General features: G+C 38.7%; 1 protein-coding gene across 3 annotated transcripts in view; it reads right to left on the reverse strand.

The window, feature by feature from the left end:
* TNRC6C (trinucleotide repeat containing adaptor 6C) overlaps window positions 1-17,465 on the reverse strand; it is a 141,104-nt gene that overhangs the window by 122,446 nt on the left and 1,193 nt on the right. The gene's annotated exons all lie outside the window — the stretch shown is intronic.

Here is a 17,465-nt window from a genome sequence, read left to right on the forward strand (position 1 = left end):
AGTCAGAAACCACAACAGTAATTTGAATAGGGTAGATTTAATACAAAGATCTGTTAACTATTAAAAGGTGGCTAATTTTTAAGAGAGCAGAAAAGGTCTTTAAGGGGTCCAGAAAGAGCAAATGCAGAAAGCAGAAACTTACCTCTAGACTGGGGGAGGCAAATAAGGAAGGGGCTAAGAATTTAGCAGAGGATCCCTCCACATGGACTGGAGAGGGTGTGGCTGCTATAGGACACACTGGTCAGTAGCAAAAAGACCTAACAGAAGGCCTAGGTCAGAGCTGGTCCACAGGAGGGCCCCACTGGGTGGCAGAGAATCTTCCTCAAGGATACAGGGCACCAAAGCTGCTACCTAAGTGCCACTGAGGTCAGAACTCCCAGAACTGCCAGATGCTAATCTGCTGACCGCTGCACCAAAAAAAAGCACAGTGGAACCGGGAAGGGAAGCTCCTTCTGTCCCCCTCTTCCTCCTTACGTTGTCTCTCCAGTGCTCTCCATTGACAAAGACTAACATGAAGCCAGCCAGCCAAAAAGAAATGTTCACAGCATCCAGCTCCAGCATCACCAGGCCAGGCAAAGATAAATTTGAATTAACACAGACTAGGAGATAAGAGACAAATTGCTAACTGACACAGTCCATCCCTTTGGCTCCTTGGCACCCATATACACCCTCTACACACATTTGAACTTACCTAAAGTATTAGAAAACTGTTTCCACATAGTAGCATGCAGCTATCTTCCTATAAATGAAGGTGCTCTCACTTTCCCCACAAAACATGGAGCCACAGTCTTAACAGCCATTGTATCCATCACTAGCCACATTAATTACGCCTTAAATTCAGTACAGTCCCACTAAATATTCTGTTCGTTAAAGACTAAATTGTCAAATTAACTCCCAATAATTTGTATATAAAACAAGGGAAAGAAGAAAAAGAAAAGTTCAACATACAGGTTTAACACGCAAAGAAAAAATATGCTAAGTTACTACACTTCTCATTTCTGTACCTCGTCATGAGGTCATGGATGGTGTCCATGACTTTCTTTTTCCACTATCCATCCCATATTTCGTCTTCAATCAGAACCCCAGCTAGTCAAGGTTTTCAACATGATAGGATGACTTAAACTTTCATTCCTCAAGGATCTGACTCCTCAATAGACCTACCCTTTATGGGGGTACTGAAGCTTTTCATTATTCTTTAATATCATGCAGAGAAGTAATGAGGCACTCCAAAGAATCCCAGGTTACAGACGTTGTCTTCTTCGCCCCCATGGTGTGGTATCACTCCCATTTCCCCTTAGTATCAGGACTAAGCACTCCGGTCAGTAAACAACTCCTCTGGTTCAGTGGCATAAAGAGCCCCAAATGGGCGGCAGTCTCACATTCCAATTCAATGAAACTATTCTGCGTCCTCTGGTAGAAGCACTCCCCACTTGGAAAGTAAGAACTCCAAGCCCCAGCAGAGCTCACAGTTGCTAGGATGGAAAGCAGAAATTCTTAAGGTGGGTTACTACGTATAATAACAGTGAGAGACTGCTTTTAGGGTTTTACCATTAAGTACAATATGGAAAGTTGGTCTGAGAATTTTTACCACATTAAACAAATATCCTACTCTTCCTAATTTGTGTCTAAAAGAAGAAATAGCAATAATGAATTTATCTTTTTCTCCTTTTGATTTTTGCTTTTTGTATTTTGAGGCTACGTTATTATGTGCATACAAATTTCCTGGTGGATTGATCCTTTTTCATTATGAAATTTCCTTAATTTCTAGGGATGTGTCTTGCCTTAAAGTCTATTTTGTCTGATATCACTTAAATTGACCATCTTACAAACTCATTTTGTACTTGTCCCACCTATTCTATACTCCTTTTTGTCTTTTCCTTCTGCTTTCTTGTCTTCTTTTGGACCAGTAAGTATTTTTTGTTATTCCATTTCCCCTCTCCTTTTCTATTAACTTGGCAGCTATAAATTCTGTTTCTATCCTTTTAGTGGTTACCCTAGGGCAGCTTTTCTCAAGTGAAGTTCCATGCAAGAATTATTTCCATCTGAGTGACTATTTTTTCAGTTCTTCCAAGGATGATACACAGCTAATGCCACTCTAGATTCAAAGAAGTTAATTCATTATATACAAAGGATGCTTTAGCACAGGAGTTGGCAAACTTTCTCTATCGAGGGTCAGATAGTAAGTATTTTGAGCCTTGTGGGCCATATGGTCTCTGTTGCAACTACACCACTCTGGTGTAGCATGAAAGCAGCTACAGACAATATGTAAACTCATGGGCACGGCTGTATTCCAATAAAGCCTTACTTAGTAAGACAGGCGGCAGGCTGGATTTGGCCCATGGGGTGAAGTTTGTTGAGCCCTGTCTTTGGGAATTAGGATGTGATTCTCTCACTAAACATGGTTGAGAGGGGCTGCCTTAGATATTATACCATATATCCAGACTCTTTAGCCTTTTTTAATATAAATTACAAGGACTTTAGGACATCTAAACTATGTTTACCCTCTTCCTGCTTTTTGTGCTGTTGTCATTTATTATTTTTACTGGCATATACAGTTAATATTATTTTAGGTTTATTCACTGTTTATCCTTTCCACTGCTCTTCATTCTTTCCTGCATCTCCATGCTTCCAATTGGGATAACAGTCCGTCTCCCTGAAGAACTCCTTTATAGTTGTTTAGTGTGCATCTGCTAGTGATGAATTCTCCCAAGTTTTTGTCTGTCTGAAAATGTGTACATTCTACCTTCATTTGTGCCTGATATAAATATCTAGTCAGGCAGTTATTTTCTTACACTTTGAAGATACTGTTTCATTGTCTTCTGATTTCCATTTCTTCCACAAAGTCAACTGTTAGTTGTTCCTTTAAAGGTAATGTCTTTTTCCTCCTTTGGCTAATTTTAAGACTTTGTTTTTTAGCAATTGTCCCTTTTTCTTTTCTTTTTTCTTTTTTTGGTTTTTATTCTGCTTAGTTCCATAGTGATTCTTAAATCTGTGGCTGGATAGCTTTCATCAGTTTTGAAAGATTCTCAGAAAGATTCTCTCTTTAAATATTGCTTCTGATCTATTCTTTCTCTTCTCCTTCTGAAACTCCAATTCTAAGTATTTTAGACTTTTACTAGTGTCCCATTTGTCTCTTCTGTGGTTTTCCTTTCTTCATCCTTTTGTCTCTGTACTTGAGTGAGGATATTTTCTTCTGATCTATCTTCTAGTTCACTAATGCTCTTTTCAGCTATGACTAATCTGCTATGAAACCCTTTTGTTATTGTACCTTTCAATTCCAGAATTTTCATTCTATATTTTTCCATAGTTTTCTGCTTAAATTCTCCATTTGTCATTTAATTTTTTGAACATAGTAATCAATGTTATTTTTTTTTTTTGAGGAAGAGTAGCCCTGAGCTAACATCTGCTGCCAATACTCCTCTTTTTGCTGGGGAAGGCTGGCCCTGAGCTAACATCCGTGCCCATCTTCCTCTACTTTATACGTGGGACGCCTGCCACAGCATGGCTTGCCAAGCAGTGCCATGTCTGCACCCGGCATCCAAACCAGCGAACCCTGGGCTGCCGAAGCAGAACGGGTGAACTTAACCGCTGTACCACCGGGCTGGCCCCAATGTTATCTTTAAGTGCAAGTGAGATAACCCTAATACCTGGATCTTTTGTGAGCGTCCTTACTGCCTGTCTTTTCTCTCGATTTTCAGTTTTTTTCTATTTTTTTGTTTGGTTGTTTTTGATGGAATGCTAGTCACTGCATGTGAAAAACTGTGGAGATATTCTGAGGCTCTGAATGATATTATCTTCCTCTTGAGAGGATTTGCTTTTGCTTCTGAGAGGTACTTGAGAGTAGAGGTGAATCACTTAATCTATTTCACACAATTCAAAACTAAGTTTTAGTTTTTGTGAGGGCTAGATTTCAGGACCATCCTTAATGTTCGGCATTACTCCTAGGGTAAAACTTGGAGGGCTTGCGGGGTTCCAACCAAAAGCCTGGGATGTTTGCCAGGGTCCTTCCTCCTCTACTGTCCCTGAACCCCAGTTTTGTGGCCCAGGCTCATAAGTCTGCCAAACACCCTACTCAGTGTCAGCTTCAGTTTTCTGTTCAGCATTTGACTGGCAAATGCCTCTGAGGGTCACATGACACCAAATGTTTATTCTGCTTCTTTAGATCTCCCTTCTCTCTGGGATCTTGGCCCCTCAAAGTCCTCAATGCTGTGGTAGCTTCCAATGCCTTCAGATAGTTGCCTTTTATGTTCTACCTATCTTTTTCAGTTTTTGGCAGCTGGGTTGGTCTGACATAGCTAGTCTGCCTAGCTAGAAGCAGAAATCGGGTAGCAATCGAGAGACTCTTACTAAGTTTCTTACCTGATCTACTACGTAGTGGAATATTAGTAAGGTTCTTTGCATTCCCAAGATAAACTTTACTTGTTCTTACTATCCTGTTGATTTAATATTTTGCTGCATTTGTCTCAAACTCTTTAGAAGGAAGTTTTAAAGAAGTAATACTAATACTGATGAATTATACTTTCTGGTAAATTATTTAAGATTCTCAGGTTATATTTATGTGACAGAAATCTACAGTTAGCTTTCATTTTCATCTACAGTTGCTATCATTTTCATGCTTTAGTTATCATAACAATGTTGCTTCATAAAGTGAATTGGATAGCTTTCCCTCTTTTTAAGTTCTAAGACAATTTACATAGTAAATATACAAAAGCATGAAAAAATTAACATTATCTGAAAAGGAGAAACTTCTTGGTGATAAATTCTTTTATAATTAAAATTTCCTTTTCTATTTAGGTTTTCTGGATTCTCAAAGGGTTAGGTGACTACGTAAAAAGTTAAGATCCTGTTCTAGCACAAAGCTAGGACTCAATATGTTGGTTTCCTTTTGACCTAAAAAGGTGTCTTTTTGTTTTGCACCAGGCCATAAATATCTACTATTTCTGAGTCAGGGAGTTGCTTTTCAGGGATCTAACAAAGACACTGTGGAACTGAAAAAGGGCTATTACTGCTCACTCCACTTTCCTTATCACCAGGAATTTCATCAGACTTTGGTGAGCGGGTACCAGCAGAACTCAGCAATCTAGCACACATAAAGCTACAGTTAATCAATCAACCAAGCAATATTTACTGAGGGCCTACTATGTGTAAGTCAATAAGCTAAGTTGTATAAAAGATGAAAAGAATTAAACATGAATCCTGCCTTCAAGGAGTTTATAATCTAATAGGAGGAAGAAAATACATACATATACATAATCATTACAAAAGGCAGGAAGTCTAAGTACCATAACACAAACACCAACCGGAAACACTTGTAATATGACAATTTATACAATCTCTACGCCAAGTGGCAACATGTTAAGCATTCTATTTTTTCTCTTTTTAACATACCTCTAAAACGCATGGGAAAATCCAAGTTTTATACATAAAGTGACTAAGTGACTTTATATTTCTTAGGTGTCTCATCTTACTGAATAAAGCTTTACCACATTGTGATAATTAAATGCCACAGGAGACTGATTTATAAGCATTTCTGGAACCCTGACGGGGGCTTCTCCATGTGAAATACAGTAAATGAAACTGACAATATGATTATCACAAGAACAAATCCTAATAGTCTACAAAGAATACAAATTCAATCTCTATCCCACGTCTTTTGCTCAAACAATAATTTTATATGCCAGCACTTGTGGATGTTTTCAGGGTAAAACAACCCTGCTCCCACACCTTACAAATCACACCCAAGTGATTACTATGGCCATGTCTAAGATAGGGTTAAAATAATACCACTCTCTAGACTTCAATCACTCCTCTGAAATTACAGTAACATACACACAAATAGATAATGACAGTGCAAATGTGTGACAGTGAGGAAAAGACTTTGCAGGGCTGAATACAGGGAATATATGCCTACAATGTGTCAAATTTCTGCACTATCTCATTTAATCTACACAAAAACCCTGTATAGGCATTATTATCCACTTCTTCCAGACGAGCAAACAAAAGTTCAGAGGAATTAAAAAATAAACCCAAAGTCACCGAGCTAATAAGTGGCGTTCCTAGAAATCCAGCCCAGAATGGACAACTCTGAAGATCATGCTTATACCGGTGGTTCTCGACGCCGGTTATCAGTTGATAAGAAAGTTTCCATAACTCCACAGAACGAGAAAAGTAAGGATGATAAGGTAAACGTCTCATAAAGTTACATGCACTCAATTGATAGGACTTTCCTCTAAGATGGTGTCCTTTCTACCTCTTTGCATGGGAATGCCTTTTAATCTATAAAGTAATGATAAGAAAGGATGGTGGTAGTTTTTATTCAAATGTCTAAGTGGCAAGACCAAAGGATGGCATCTGTATGTTGGCTCCCACTTTTATTGTTGAAACTTTATTTATATATGAAGTCCAAAAGTATTTTAAACAAAAAGTTTTTTCACATTTTCAAAAGAAAAGATTTTATCCCCAAAAGGAATGGTTTGATTAAATAATATTTAAGAGATAATTACCTTCCTACAAGAATGACAAATACTTTAAAAACTACTATGTGTAGCTACCTTTATGGGCAAAATGATAAGGGAGGCATCCCCATCCTCGCTAGCACCAACTTTCCAGTGGTCATTCAGTGTTTTTATTTTGCCTCTCATCTCCTCCACTGCACTATCCCACCATTCCCACCAACATACTTCAAAACTTAACCTCATGGATATGCTCATTGTCTTGACTGTGTGGGAATGGTTTCACAGGTATACATATATCAAAATTTACTGAATGGTATACTTTAAATATGTGTGTTTATTTTATGTTTCTAAAAAACTCTTAACAAAGATACTTTAAAAAATAACCTTTGCCAACTGAATTATGTTCCAAAAAATTTCTAGTTTCTTTAATTTGCCTTTCTTTGATTATTGGCAAGATAAATTTTTAAAATATTTTTGCTTACTAATCTGTTTTATAAATTGTCCTTTCCTTTGTTCATTTTCCTATGCCAAAAGGCATAAAACTAGTTTTCTGCAAGATGTGGGTTTGAACCCAGGACTATCTGATCTGGGCAAGTGACACTGCCTCTTCAGATCTCAGTGTTCTCCTCTATAAACCCCATAGATCTGTGAATTTTAAATATTTTAAATTAGTTAAGACTTATTCTTGGAAACGCAGCAGATACACAAGATACAACGCTGGTTAATAATACTGCTGCTAATTCATTATCACCTTAACTAAAAAGAACATTAAATAGCAATGGTAATATAAACCCAAAATAAAACCAAGCATAAACAAAACCACACACAAAAAAGTCCTCATATTTTTAATAAAAAATAGATGAAAATGTCTGATAATAATTATATACATTTTCACATGCACCAAAGTCTTAAAGATAGATTTATTATTCTCAAAAAAAGATTCACAGTAAATTTACAAAGTTGTACAGCCATAACCATAATCCAGTCTCCAAACATTTTCATTACCCACTAAAGATCCCTTGTGCCAATTTGCAGCCAATCCCCAGTCTTACTCTTAGCCTGAGATAACCACTAATATACCTTTGGATCCTATAGATTTGCCCTTCTGGAAATACCATACACATGAAATCCAGCTACTTTCACTTGGTATGATGTTTTTGAGGATCATCCACATGGTAGCATGTATCAGTACTTTATTGTGAATAACATTCCTTTGCATGGATATCCACATTTCGTTTCTCCATTTACTAGTTGATGGTCATTCAGATTGTTTCCACTTATTGGCTATTATGAATAACATTCACATTCACGTTTTTATGTGAAGATACGGTTTTATCTGTACTGGGCAGATACACAGGAGAGGAACTGCTGGGTCATATGACAAATTTATGTCTAACTTTTTAAGAAAGTGTCAAACTGTTTTCCAAAGCTGTTGCATCAAGCAATTCCCACCAACAACGAACATATGAGGGTTCCCATCTCACCACATCCTTGTCACTGCCTGTCCTTCTGATTGTGGCCATTCTAGTGGATATGAAGTGGTATCTTGTGGTTTTAATTTTCATTTCCTGAATGTCTAAGAATGTTGAGCATCTTAGGTGCTTATTAGCCGTTTGTATATCTTCTTTGGTGAACTGTCTCTTGAAATCTTTTGTTAATTTTTTAATTGGGTACTTTGTCTTATTATAGAGTTATGAGAGTTGTTCTTTATATATTCTGAACACAAGTCTTTTATCAGCTATATGATTTACAAATATTTTCTTCCAGTCTGTGGTCTTTTCATCTTCTTAATGGTGTCTTCTGTAGCACAAAGTTTTTAATTTTGATGAAGTCCAATTTATCAACTTTCGTCTCTTATGGATCACGCATTTGGTGTTGTATCTATGAACTCTGTCTAGCCAAAGGTCATGAGGATTTTCTCCCACGTTTTTTCTAATGGTTGTATAGTTTCAGCTCTTACTTGTTAAGTCGATGATCCATTTTGAGTTCATTGTTGTGTATGGTGTGAGATAAGGGTCTTAATAACCTTTGCTTTTTACATATGTATAACCAACTGTCCCAGAACATTTCTTGAAAAGACACCCCTTTCCGAATTGAACTGCCTTGGCACCTTTGTCAAAAATCAGTTCACCATAAATGTGAAGGTTTATTTCTGAACACTCAATTGTGCTCCATTTGTTTATATGTCTGTCTATATGCCACTACAGTGTCTTAATTGCTTTGGCTCTATAGTATTCTCTTAAATCGGGAATTTTTAGCTGTTGTTTAATTTCTTATGGATTATCCATGGAGAGAAAGAGGGGAGCAAAGGGGGACTCCAGAGTTTCTGAGTGGAGCAAGTGGAAGGACGGAAGTGTTCTCGAGTAGGACAGGGAGGAGTGCAAGCAGGGCGGCCGTGGAGGCAGGAGCAGGAGCTCAGTGAGGACGTGGGAGGTGGAAATGCTCATTCAACAGTCATGTGGAGATGTTGGGAAGGCAACTGGATATGCAAATATCGAATCTGGGGAGCAGTCCAGACTGGTGAAATAAAACTTAGAGTCTTCAGGATATGTGTGATATTTAAAGTCACAGTACTGAATGAGGTCATCAAAGGCATGAGTTTAGACAGACAAGAGGAAGTTTACACGAGTGAGAGACAGTCTCATGAAGAAGACTGGTATTATGTTAGGTATGTTAGGACATTTAGAATTTGATCTGGCAAGGACAGAAGCCAATTCAAGCACTCTGTAAGCCACAGATGTGAAATAAGTGTTATCATATGACAGCATAACACTAGTAGATTAACTTTGTAGACAAACTCAGGAGACGCAGGTGTCCAGATAAACAGACATTTTTTAATACGGATATACTAACGTCAGGCTTACTGCACATACGTTTACTAAAATTATAATATCCTTAAATTGTCCATGTTACTAAAACAAGATCCTGACCCCTCACATCTGTTTTTTTCTATATCCATATGCGTCTCTACCAAGTCCAGTCATTTAACATAAATCTCTTCTGAAAACTGATATCAAAGCGAAGCAAAATTGTTATCCCTCCAACCAGAGAGGCAAACAACAAAACAAGAGAGAGCATGCTTATTTATTCCAAAGCAGGCTTCTGAATCTCCTTACCTTACAAAGCTGTCATGGTTTACAACACTCCACTCCTTCAAACTTTTTGTGTTGAAGAACAAGAACAAAGATATAACACTGGAGAAAAATGGGTCAAGTGGGGAAAATTGCTTTCCAACTGCGATTTGAGATTGAATAGGAAGTAGCTGAATTAGACAGAAGAAAGACAGTTATCACCCATTCACACGCTGCTCTCCTCTATCAAACGCAGCTTATTGCTAGCTTACCCCATCAACGAAAGCATTCTAGTTTCAAGGTGACACAGATTTTTACAGAAACGTCTTTCCACTTTTTATAACCTGGATCAAAACTAGCAACAGGAAAAGTATTCATTTATCATCCTCTTCCCTTTCCCCTACTAACATTTGCAGAAGCAACATCTTTGAAGAAACAGATGCCTCAAAATAAAACTGAACAATTTTATCCTAGTATCCACAAAATACTGTAGATATTACAATGACAAACATATTATTATCCCTGCTCCCAAGTAACTCAAAATCTAACTGAGAAACAATGATGACAATGAACACTTTTTGCAAAGCACTTATCTGTAAGGGGCCATGCTGGGGTTTACAATCTAAAATGAACAGTGAGAATAAATAATGCCATCGATTAAACATAAAACCATAATATATACAAAGGTGGCTAAGTTCTCATTCATAACTTGACTGGTAAGCAAATAATATTTTGTCTGTTTTAAAGCTTTCCCACCCCACTCTACAGTAATAAAAAGAAAACAAGTCCATTTTGTTGTTTTAATTTTTCTTTATTAAAAAATCTATTATCACTTAAGTTTAAGGAATCTATTAAATTTATCTAATCTTTACAAAGTTCTAGTGACCTCAACACAGCGACTACTAACAATGGCATACTATTTATGTTATAATCTGATCTTACGTTTCCTGGAAATATTGAAGATTTGCTCTCTCTTTTCTGTCAATATTCCATATTCATAAAGCTTACAATCTATCTGGGACTGTTATATAAAGTCTGAGTTAAGATTTTTTTATGGGTATGGTACTAAGAAAATTTGATTTCATTGAGAGTATTCACCATAATTAACAGAAGAATCCTATTATTACATGGCTTATTACACACCAGGATTTATGCTGTGAGTCAAATCTCTACCCTAGAACCTCATACAATAAACTCTCCTAAAACTGTTATCTTATGTGTCATCCTTCCACACCAGCATTTTAAAAGGATTCATTGTATGCATTTAACCAAACATTTTAACATTAGATTCTTTATTTAGTTAATTTAAAGCTTTTCTGGAACATTATAGAAAGAGCAGCAAACACTATGTGCCCAACCTTTTAGAACTCATTCCTTCCAACAGCTCATACCAATCATTCTGTATTGTTTTTGTCCTGCTGATTCTTCCTAACACTTTTTCAGTTCCACCCTAACATTATGCTTGTCCAAGCTTGCATCACTTTACACAGACAACTACAACAGCTGTGATCTTCATGCTTCCGATTTCCCCTCCAACCATCTGCTATATCTCGGCTCAAGGGAAGTTTCTAATCTAACACTTGGTTTATATTATGCCCATCAACAACCATCAATAGTTCACAACCAGCCAAAGAACTGAGGTTCTACCCCCATAGCCCCTTCTAAACCTTATTGCCAACACAAAACCTCCACTTATAGCCAGGCCTCGGGGTTCATTTATTCAATACAAATTCTGAGTCCCAGTTGCTATGTTAGGCACTTTCCAAAATGTTTCCCCCAAACATGGCTTGCCCATTCGTCTCCTTGTTAGACTATCCCTTCCATCCAGCCAAATTCTATCAACCTTCCAGGACCCATTACAAGTGAAATCTTGACTGACCACTGTGATCCATGGGTCCTCCCCCTCTTGTGACCTTCTGAACTAAAAGGTAGTATGAAGGGAAAACAATGTTCAGTGGTCACACAAGTTTGGGAAAGACTGGGCTAATAAAAGTAAACATATTTCTTTTGCTCCTGGACTTCTCGAAGCATCCAATATGTTATATGCATCTTCAAGACAGGAGATATGGTATATAGCTATATAATTAAATATTACCATATATTTTTTAAAAGATTTTATTTTTTTCCTTTTTCTCCCCAAAGCCCCCCGGTACATAGTTGTATATTCTTCGTTGTGGGTCCTTCTAGTTGTGGCATGTGGGACGCCGCCTCAGCGTGGTTTGATGAGCAATGCCATGTCTGCGCCCAGGACTGGAACCAACGAAACACTGGGCCACCTACAGCGGAGCGTGAGAACTTAACCACTCGGCCACGGGGCCAGCCCCAATATTACCATACATTTTTGTTAACTTAAGGAAGGATCACAACATTCAACTGCTGTCTCAGTCTTTTTTGTTTTTTGCTTTTGACTTTGTTGAGTGCCTGTCTCCCTCACTAGCAGGACAACTCCGGGAGGGCAAGGAGATGTCCAGCTCCTTCACTGCAGCCACTGTACAGAGAGGGCATTAAGTTTTTTTGCAGCAAAGGAAGGAATGATGTGACCAGGCCTGGGCTTTAGAAGGCATCACAGGGGGATGATAAAGAGCTCAGCTTCCAGCATCAGAGGACCTAGACACATTTAATTAAGGCTCTGACTTTGGGCAAACTATTCAACCTCCATCAGCCTCAGTTTCCCCACCTAGAAAATAAACACAGTAACAGCACCTCCCTTACAAACTGCTCTTGAGGAATGGATAACACACTTGAAGTGTCCAGAAAGCATCCACAGTTAATATTAGCAGATGAATCAGTGGGATACAGACCAGAGGAAGAGAGGCTAATTAAACAGTTATTCAAATAATCCATGCTATTTATCCATGTGGGAGGGCTTTGATGTGTGGACTCTCGGAGTTTAAATTCTGGCTTCAGCTCCTACAAACTGTAGGATCTTGTAGAAATTAAATTACTTCCTTCTCTGTCCTCCCTTTCCACATCTGTAAAATGGGATTAATAAAGGTAACCATTTTCTGGGAGAGCTGTGAAGATTAAATAAGACAATACTCAGGTCCTTGGCACACTATCACACAGGAAATACTCAAATATTAGCCGTACCTATCTGAAGATTTTTTTTTTTTTTTTCAGGAAGATTAGCCCTGAGCTAACTGCTGCCAATCTCTCTTTTTGCTGAGGAAGACTGGCCCTGAGCTAACATCCATGCCCATCTTCCTCTACTTTATTCGTGGGACGCCTACCACAGCATGGCTTGCCAAGCAGTGCCATGTCTGCACCTGGGATCCGAACCGGCAAACCCCGGGCCACCAAAGCGGAATGTGCGCAGTTAACCGCTGCACCACCAGGCCAGCCCTGAAGATTATTTTTAAGTGGAGATGTGGTGAGCCGCGAGGATGCTTTCTAACTACTCCCACCCCTACCTCACAATTCTCAGTTGTCTTCAGGGACTCAGCCATCACCTTCTTCTCTCATCTCATCTCCCTACCCAAGAAAACCTCATTTAAAACATCAGCCTCCTGAGGAACAAAGCCTTTTAAATTCCCTTCCTACCCGCTCTTCCCCCTCCCCCTAGGCATTTCATTTTTCATCTACGGTGTAAGAAAGCAAAACACAATCAAAGGAGTAACCCCGCAGCCCCCTCCCCGCCCCCGGGGGTTTCTGAACAACTCTGCTGTGAACATCTTTTCACAGCACAAACGGCTGGAAAAGTGGTAAATTGTGCCTATGCTGTCATTTCCCAATTTCAGATCTTACTTTAATTCCTGGTTGCTATTTTAACTTAGATTTTCCCTGCTTATTAAAAGAGTAATTAAAAAGAAATTATCTTTGGGAATAAAAAGTAAACAATACCTTTGCCAGGCTCGATCCAAGCAATGGATTTTAGCTGTGAGATCTTAGTCCTCACGAGCTAGACTGTGCACATAAAATGAATCCAACAACGCGCATATTCCCAGTAACCACCTTGGCACGCATCTGTCTTTGGCACTAGCCAGTCTACACATCAGAAAGGGCTCAGCCATAGACGGGGGTCGTCCCGATGCTGACAATAACCTGACTTGATATTCTGGCATTCTAGCTTCACAGTTCAGGCCTTCAGAGGAAGAACACTATGAAGACAGAACATTAACTTCTAAAACACGCTAAAGAAGGAAAACAGAAAGAGTCTTTAGATTAACAACAAAAGACCTGTTCAGGTGTTAGTATTCTAGAGGATCACAGGGGACCACCTGCATTGATACAAACAGATGTTGGTCACAGAAAATGCTATAACCTTATAGTGGTGACACACTGACATATTTGCACTCTTTCATTTTCATATTTTTGTACAAAAATTTTAAATTGTGTCAAGAAAGGTTTATGAGGAAGTAAAGTGGGTACCAAGCCACGTCAGACCAATCCATCCGACGGGCTCTCCGGAAGACCGATTCTGGAAGACTCTTTGGGCCCTGTGTGCTGTGGCCCAGTGATCCCACGTGTCTGCAGGCAAGTGGTTCTCAAACAGGAAAGAAGTGTTATGACAAAGAGGCAAATAAGGAGAGGGAGACCACGCGACAGACACTTGCTCCTCCTTTTTCCCCAGAGTACACGTTTAAATCCACTGGCCTAGAAGAGCCCTATTTCATAAGCTATATTCTCGTCCATCCTTAATCATCACTATATCTGAGAAAACTGAAGTCCCAAAGCATAGCTGTAACTTCAAGAGCCACAGAGAATATTAAGAGTTCAAAATAGCAGAGAACGCTGCTCTCCCAAGGCCCTTCCTTCTGCTGTGGTTTGCAGCCATGGAGGGCTCAGGAGGGTGCGAACAGCTATCTGGGCTGCAGCAGCGATGTTTCATGGCTGGGCGCCCAGATTGTCTAGCTCTGCACACAGCTCTATAGTCTTTTGAGGGCTACAGAGGAAGAATGCACTCTTAACAAACAGCTCTCCATCCCCGCAATAGCTTCTTCATACTCTGAAAGCATCTGTGGCCAAGAAAAGAATTCATTTTTAGCAAAACTCCAAAAATGGCACAAAGGGTATGAATTTTCACCATGTTTTTAACATGCAAAACCTTGTCGCATCCCAGTTGGAGAATTAAAAAAATACAGATTTTACTTTTCACTGAATAAGTTACAGTTCAAATGCATGATTTGCACAACAGAAAACTTACAGGATTATTTTAATCAAGTTATTCAAACAAGTTCACTGGGCAAGGATTACACATTTCTTGGTTTCAACATCACACAAACAATCTCACACAAAGTTACATAGTTATTTCTGACAAGTAACCTTTATATTTTTAAGGAATTACATTCCAGAAAAGTTGTGTATAAGCTGAATGTTTAAAATCGAGAACATCTTTACTGCATTAAATTATTTTTTAAAAGCTTACTGTATATTATTTTGCAAAATAAAGAATGCTCTCCTCATAACTGCACAATTATTTAAAAGCCAATTTGTAAAGATTTAGATAGTCACAATTAGACTGGTTTAAAGCAAGAAAATCTGTAAAAATCTACCTTAAAAAAAAAGGCCAGTTCTCATTTGATGTTCTGCTCTTAAATCCATGACATCTTCAAACAAACTTATTAAGATGTTAAGCGTCTTAAGCAAATAAATCCAGTCACCTTCCCTGTGAAACCAGTGATCGTACAAAATAGACCACAGCACCAATACTTTCAAAAGATTTCCTTACAGCTCACCTAAAACATCAGAAGACCCTCAGAAATAAAGCTGGAATGAAAGGTAAAAAGCTACTTGATTGTCTCAAAATCGTGAGTAAGAAGCCAAAAACAATTTCAGTGAAAGACAGCAAAACCAAACCACCAAAACCAAAGTGCCCCGGTTCTTCCCACTCACTCAGAACCCTCCACACACTGCCCGCCGCCCCTCCACTTCTCATGCTTCCCCACGGGCTTCAGTGGCTCCGGCAAAGCAATCTTTGCTTGCTCCATTCCCAGATCTTAATGATCTCATATGCTATTCTGATATGTGGAACAGCCTCAGACTTCACAGCCCATCTATTTTCTTTCTTATAAAACCTTCTCGGATGTCATCTTTGCACAGTAAACCCTGCCTGAGCGGTAAACAGTCATCTAAGACATAAGCATGCAATCTCACGAATCTAACTCCTCCTGGGGAAGGCCAAAAAGACCCAGAAAGAGTCTTTAAAATGGCTCCTAAGCCTTAAAATGTTAAGTTGTTAGGGAAGTTATCTGATGCCAAAGACACCCTATATACTCAAATCAAATAATGGATAAATAAACTAATTTCCACTAGTAATCCTTTTTTAAATTTAAAATTAGCATCACTTTCTTGAGTCAAGCAAGAGTAAGTTCACATTCAGGACCTCGTTACCCTCACTTGGAGTTGGGGAGGGAACGCAAACACCCCGCTCTCAGCCAGTGCTGTAGGAATTTTATCTTCGGTTTCTTTCCAACTGAAAGCTCACGTCACTAAGGAAAAAGGCTGCCCCACTCCAGCCCTGACCTTCTCCTCCTCCAACTTGGTTTTGGAAGGGAGCCAGATGACAGCATTTGCAAAAGCACAAATTTATCTTGTAAAGCCAGCTGTTTAACAAAAAGGTGATGGTGGTGAGAAATACTGCGATTTAAAGTTTCCTATATTCCCCTCATGACTTAAGTTATATGTTAATCACTGAGAGTCAAATGAAACAGTTCACCCCACTTTCCACCATAATTACCCAGCACTCTAATGCAACTATTTGTTCTAAGACGCCGAGCCAACTAAGTATAAATATAAACCTGTTACAAAATAATCTTTGTCAAAGTGTTAAAACATATACCACTTGAAAAGGAACAATAATAAACATCGTAAGGAGGAAAACCTAAAATCAATATTTACATGTTCCCCATGTTGCCACTAAAATATTTAAATGCCACAATCCAAAATGAAATAGTTAGGATTTAGCCTTATGACAGCCTCACTGTTAACCTTATTTAATTTCATACCTTAATAGTAACAGAGGTATGGTCAATAAGGTCTTTGATTTGGACAAGAAGGATGGAAGACTTCAAATCAGGCTTTTAAAACTACATCCTCATAATAAAAAGTCCAAATATATATATACACATATATACATACATATATGTATGTGTATATATAACATCTGAGGCCCAGAGATCCATTCTGCTGCTTAAGGAAGTACTAGTTTGAAGAAATTATTATGTGTCACCATAAGTATAACTTAACCAATAATTTTACCATTATCATTTTCTAGGCTATCAATTTCTCACGACCCAACATCTGAAAGAAAAAGAGATTCTAAGAACGCCTATTCCTATGAAAATACAAATATTAAAAACTTTCTATAGATTAAAAAAACACCTTTCAGTATAGGTAAACAAAGAAACAAGTAATCAGATCATTATTATCTTCTGTGAACACCAACAATAAAATTAATTTGGATAATATAACTGGGCAAGTCATTTTTAAAACCTCATTTCGCATCACTTTCCCCAACAAAGCATCCCAGGGATGCCCTACTGAAAGGTGTTCAAAGACCTTCACCACCTCTGTGGTTCTGCAATAATGTAAATTTCTTCAAGGTGCCCTCTGCAAACCAAGTCCATCTGGCCTGGGGCTAAGTTTTATCCTTTATTCTTTCACACAGTACTGAAGCAGGGCTGGAATCGATGCACGTAATTGTCAGCACCCCTTACACATTTCAAACTGGCCACCACTGTCCTCTGAGATCACTTAAGCCACATTTCCAGTGTCTCGACTCTTCCCCAGTTACTCAATTCTAAATGTAGCGAGTAACTTGCATAACATAAGCCTTCGACAGGGTCAAAATACGTTCAGAAACGTAGCAGCCTCTACACAGCGCTCCTCGTAGACTGACCACCTATCCCGGCCGCAGCACGGCGAGGACACTACCGGACACAGCCAGAAGACCCGAACCTCAGCGACACAATGGATTCAACCAGTCAGACGCCTCCAACTT

This window comes from Equus caballus, chromosome 11 (assembly GCF_041296265.1).
Source record: "Equus caballus isolate H_3958 breed thoroughbred chromosome 11, TB-T2T, whole genome shotgun sequence".
In the NCBI taxonomy this organism is placed as follows: Eukaryota; Metazoa; Chordata; class Mammalia; order Perissodactyla; family Equidae; genus Equus; species Equus caballus.